This window comes from Lactuca saligna, chromosome 1 (genome assembly GCF_052625555.1).
Source record: "Lactuca saligna cultivar CGN05327 chromosome 1, ASM5262555v1, whole genome shotgun sequence".
In the NCBI taxonomy this organism is placed as follows: Eukaryota; Viridiplantae; Streptophyta; class Magnoliopsida; order Asterales; family Asteraceae; genus Lactuca; species Lactuca saligna.
The window spans coordinates 118,260,373-118,267,037 of record NC_136417.1 but is presented as its reverse complement, the minus strand read 5'-3'; positions in this window follow the sequence as shown (position 1 = coordinate 118,267,037).

Below are 6,665 nucleotides of genomic sequence, written 5' to 3'. Positions count from 1 at the left end.
TGAAACCCTAATTCGATTCGTCCAGGAAAAACGAGAGTTACAAAAGGGTTACAATCAAGTGTATGGAATAAATTATCTTGATAGTTTCTCTCCACTTGCAAAGGTGGTAATGTTTAGAGTTCTATTGGCTTTATCAACATCTAAGAATTGGTTTCTACACCAATTAGATATCAATAGTGCTTTTTTGTAGGGATATCTTGAAGAAGAAGTTTCTTTGTTGCCTCTACAAGATGATATAAAGATAAAGGAGGGATAAGTATGCAAATTGAACAAGTCCTTATATGGACTGAAACAAGCAAGCAAATAATTTCATATAGAGTTTTGTAACAAATTGGTGGAATTTGTTTTCAATAATCTCCACATGACCATTGCCTATTTACAAAAGGTGAAGGAAACAAGTGTGTGTCACTTTTAGTATATGTTGATGATGTACTAATTACTAGCCCTAATGAAAGCATCATTACTGAAGTGAAAGCTTATTTACATAAAGCATTCATAATTAAAGATCTTGGAGATGCAAGTTATTTTCTTGGAATTGAGTTACTTAAAACAGAAAAGGGTCGTATATAAATCAAAGAAAACATGTTCTGGACAAATTATCAGTAGTTGGTTTAACTGGAGTCAAACCAACATCAAATCCTGTTATGAAAAATATGCATTTAAGTTCAAGAGGAAGACTGCTAAATGATCCACAGAAGTACAAAAATTTAATTGGGAAATTACTTTATCTCAATTCAACAAGACCTGATATTAGTTATGCAGTCCAACAATGTAGTCAATATCTACACTCTCCAACTGATCTGCATTGGAAATCTACATTATATGTACTAAAATAATTAAAGGATGCCCATCAAAAGGTTTATTCTTTGAGAAAAACTATGAAGTTATGAACATAATTGCATACAATGACTATGATTAGGCCACTTGTCGTGATACTAGATGGCTCTTAATAGGATATTGCATCTTTGTAGGATCATATTTGATCTCATGGAAGACAAAGAAGCAGAAAACCGTGTCTAGATCATTGTGTGAAGCAGAATATAGAAGCCTAGCTGCTACTGTATATAAGTTACTATGGATTAGTTACATCTTGAGATATTTAAAAATAAAAACAAATATTCCAGTTGACTTATTGTGTGATAATAAGGAAATTATGCATATCATTGAAAATCCGATATTTCATGAAAGAACACACTTGGATATAGATTTTCATATATTAAGGGATCAATACAAATTGGGATTTGTTCAGCCAAAACATGTTTCAACCAAACAAGTTGTAGATTTGTTTACAAAAGCACTGTGTGGCCTACAATTTCAAAATCTTGTGTCTATGTTGAACCTTCAAGATATTCACCATGGTTCAACTTGAGGGGAGAATGTTAAGTTTCACATGTGTAAATAGTTAGTTAGATTATGTTATTTATTGTTAGAAACTAGTTTACTCATTTTAATGTACTTTAGAGTATAAATGTAATAGTTCTATTCAGTTATAGAATAACAAAATTCATTTTCACTCAAACAATATTTCTTCCTTTATTCTCTCTCTTCATATTCTTGTAAGTATTATATATAAATGTCGAACTAAACCAACATTTTACATACTCTATTTCAATCCAATTTCACATTCAAATACTACAAAGAACTCTACAAACTACACCAATATTTACAATACACTATTTTTTTAGTCTTTACCACTCTACTGCTTACAATTTTAGAACCCTATTTTCTTACTAGTGCAATTTTATTATCCCGGGATGCAATCACATTAGCCCATGCAAGGAGCAAATGTTTTATTTACTAACCTAACTTATAGCCCCTTTCTGAATATGTTCTTGAAACCCAACTGAATCCTAACAAAACACGAATTATAACTACACAACTTCGTCGGATGCTCGCACCGGGTTTGAACTCAACAACAATTAAAGAACTTAACCGCCCCATCGGTAGATATAATGTCAAATAGAAGGTTCTTTATTTACTTTTACCGGGTACCGTCCCTATTGGTCAATTAGAAAAAAATATCAATGGAGTTTGAACTTTTTTAATTATCATTTTAAGTTTGAACTTTATATATATATATATATATATATATATATATATATATATATATATATATATATATATATATATATATATATATATATATATATATATATATATATATATAGGGTTAGGTTCATGTGAGACGGCCTAATTTTGGGAGACCGTGAGACGTATTTTTTTTATTTTTTATTTTTTTTATTTATTTTTAGTTAATTCAAGTTTCGAAAATAATATTTAAAAAAGAATTTTTGGATTTTTCCATTTATTTTGCAATTTAAAATTATTTTTTAGAATATGTACAGTGTAATTGTAACATCCCAAAAATACGAGCCAAAAATTTCATTTTTAAAACATGTAATTAGCAAACATTAGGAGTAAAACGTTCAACGATCATATCATTCCACAAAAGATATTGCATGACTGAAAAAAACATTTTCATAAAACATAAAAGTGTCAGAGTACAAATCCCTAGGTGATATCATAATGCGGAATATAAAGCATGTGTGTGATGTACCGCTACCGCGCCAGCTCCTTCCCCTTCGAAGAAGAGGTACCTGAAACCAAAACTGAAAACTGTAAGCACGAAGCTTAGTGAGTTCCCCCAACATACCACATACCATACATTCACATATCATGCATACTGCCGGGCAATTCTGGGGTGCCCGACATACCCGGTACGACCATTCTGGGGTGCCGACCTACCCGTGTCAAGCCATTCTGGGGTGCTGACTACCCATGTCAAGCCGTTCTGGGGTGTTGACTACCCATCGGTCCTAACAACCGATCCTCGGGGACTATTTCACCCCTACTGCTACTATCACATATATCATAACATAACATATTATCAGACATATCTGGGGTGTCCGATCTACCCTTCGGTCCTAACGACCGAAACTTGGGGGACTATTCCCCCTACTACCATTATCACATATAACATATCATGCCAGCATATAAACGTATTATCACATACTGCCAGACATATCTGGGGTGTCTGACCTACCCATCGGTCCTAACAACCGAACTCTACTACTATCATATATACATATTAGGTAGTAGCAAACCTAGATGTTATCACAAAGACAATCATCTAACATACAACTCCTACTGGTGGGCCGACATTGTGGCCGTAGACCCACCGCTACTGGAAGGTAACTTGTGACAATAGTCAAATTCGGGTCAAGTCTAAGCCGGACAGGGTCAACGAGTCAAACCGGTCAACTTAATTAAAACCTTGTATGATAGGGTTTATATTATGTAATTACTGTATAACTCACTATTTTAATGAGAAAACACCACTTGGAAAGTTCATGTGTTTAAATTTCCTTAACATTAGTTCTAAACAATGAACAAAAACAATAAAACAATGTTGCATACTCATAGGGAGTGTGTAAGATCCCAAAACATGGCACAACGGGGTCTAAGGACCTTGTATTGCGAAGCCGGACACTCTCATTCATCACACACGAAAACACTCTCAATCGTTTTCACTCTATCTCCCTGTATGTGAAATCTCTCCCACATATCTCTTTGTATGTGAAATCTCTCCAAGTATGTCAAATCTCTCCCAAATCTCTCTAAGTATGTCAAATCTCTCCCAAAACTCTCCCAGTATGTGAAATCTCTCTCACATATCTCTTTGTATGTGAAATCTCTCCAAGTATGTCAAATCTCTCCCAAATCTCTCTAAGTATGTGAAATCTCTCCTAAATATCTCTCTGTATGTGAAATCTCTCCAAGTATGTCAAATCTCTCCCAAATCTCTCTAAGAATGTGAAATCTCTCTCAATTATCTCTCTGTATGTGAAATCTCTCCAAGTATGTCAAATCTCTCCCAAATCTCTCTAAGTATGTCAAATCTCTCCCAAATCTCTCTAAGTATGTGAAATCTCTCCCACATATCTCTTTGTATGTGAAATCTCTCCAAGTATGTCAAATCTCTCCCAAATCTCTCTAAGTATGTCAAATCTCTCCCAAATCTCTCCCAGTATGTGAAATCTCTCTCACATATCTCTTTATATGTGAAATCTCTCCAAGTATGTCAAATCTCTCCCAAATCTCTCTAAGTATGTGAAATCTCTCCCAAATATCTCTCTGTATGTGAAATCTCTCCAAGTATGTCAAATCTCTCCCAAATCTCTCTAAGAATGTGAAATCTCTCTCAGTTATCTCTCTGTATGTGAAATCTCTCCAAGTATGTCAAATCTCTCCCAAATCTCTCTAAGTATGTCAAATCTCTCCCAAATCTCTCTAAGTATGTCAAATCTCTCTCACATATCTCTTTGTATGTGAAATCTCTCCAAGTATGTCAAATCTCTCCCAAATCTCTCTAAGTATGTCAAATCTCTCCCAAATCTCTCTAAGTATGTGAAATCTCTCCCACATATCTCTTTGTATGTGAAATCTCTCCAAGTATGTCAAATCTCTCCCAAATCTCTCTAAGTATGTCAAATCTCTCCCAAATCTCTCCTAGTATGTGAAATCTCTCCCAAATCTCTCTAAGTATGTGAAATCTCTCTCACATATCTCTCTGTATGTGAAATCTCTCCAAGTACGTCAAATCTCTCCCAAATCTCTCTAAGTACGTCAAATCTCTCCCAAATCTCTCTAAGTATGTGAAATCTCTCCCAAATATCTCTCTGTATGTGAAATCTCTCCAAGTACGTCAAATCTCTCCCAAATCTCTCTAAGAATGTGAAATCTCTCTCAAATATCTCTTTGTATGTGAAATCTCTCCAAGTACGTCAAATCTCTCTCAAATCTCTCTGAGAACGAGGAATCTCTCTCAAATCTCTCTCGAAATCTCTCCCAACTTTCTATAATCACTCGGGGCATTCCGACCCCTGAATTTGGTGAAAATAGCCCAAAAACTGAAGTCTACGCGAAAAACGGACTTAAGGAAACGAACCCTCCGAACCGAAAGTACTATTCACGAACCGAACCGAAAGTACTATTCATGAAGGTCCGAACCGAGAGTACTGTTCATGAAGGTCCGAACCGAGAGCACTGTTCATCCGAGCCGAACCTCACATAGAAGGAAGGTCCGAACCGAAGTTACTGTTCATTACTGTTCACTACAGTTCCTTCGGTTCTGGCTTCACTTCGGACCGAACCCACCGCCATCGCTTCTCGCCTTCGCTTCGGACAGCTTCACCTCGGACCGAGCCATTGCTTCGCGTCCCGCCTCCTGACTCAGCCTATCGCGTCCGAGCCAAGCACCAGCTGACCGAACTTCGGCCCAGAGACCGAGCCTCTGCCGAGATCCGAAGGGTCTCCCTGGGAAAGCTCGGATTTCGCCCATTTTTGCGTATTTTTGCGTTTTAAACCCATTTTTAATTGTTTTAACATAGGATTTTCACCCAAAACTTTATTTTTAATTATAAGACCCCTAAATTAATGATTTAGTCACATTTTAAGGATAAAATCTTATTTAAAAAGGAGTTGGTAAAGTACAAAAAGAAGAGTGTTGACTTTACCTTAGTTATGACGCAAGCAACCCCCACACACACTCCATGACAACCCACACTCCTCTCCACCATACCTTGTACCTTTTATTCTCATTCACAAGTCACCCCCACAATCTAAGGGCTGATCCTACACCCTCTCTCCTCATTCTCTTCAAACACTCTCAAAATTCACCAAGAATGAACTCCAACTCTTTCTCTCCAACTTCTCTCTCTAACTCACGATTTCAAGGCTAATGATCAAGTGTTCTTCCACTCTTGGTAAGTGTAATCCACCCTCCTTGTGATTCTCACACTTCATTCTACTCAAATCATTGATAGCTCATACAAACTCCATAACTATCATGCTAGATTCTCGAAAATCTTCAAGACATTCCAAGTGTCCTTGAGTTAAGCACCTCCATTCTTCATCAATCATCTACTGAAAACACTTAAGGTGAGTTCAGGCCCCTACATTTTCATGTTTTCTCAAGTTTTTAGGGGGGGAAATACAAGCCAAAACACCAAGAACATATCTAAATTCTTCTAACAGCTTTCGTCAGAAAAGTTGGACTCCATTCACGGACTGTTTTGGACCTCTTAAACATTTTAGTTTTCAAAACTGTTTTAGGTGCATGTAGTTCCACTTCTTAGCTTTAAAATGACTACTTGCACATCTCCATACGATTTTTCTACAATTTATGGTGATTTTTACAAAACTGCCTATCATTTCAAACACCAATCTGGACCAGTCTGTGATTATGGACTTTTTCACCTAAGTTGCAGGTCATTAAAAATCATGATAAAAATTATGAGTAAACTAGACACATTTTGGGAACTCCCAAAATTTACGGATTTAGTTTTCGACTTCGTATGATTTTTTCTATGAATTTTCAAAAACAGTGTAGAAAGGCTGAAAATTTGTTAACAGCTTGTAATTTTTATAATACTTTGTATTATGTTGAGCAAAGTGTATAATGTCAAGTTCTAAGTATTGAATGTGATACGTTGTAAATTTTATCATCATAAACTGAAAATATGTCATTTATGATAAGATTACTCAATCATTTAGAACACATATACATATCTAAACTATAAAAAGCATAGTTTAATGGATTTCATAATCCTAACGCTTTTTTCATAAAAGAGTTCTTACATATTACAAATATTTTGGGATAAACT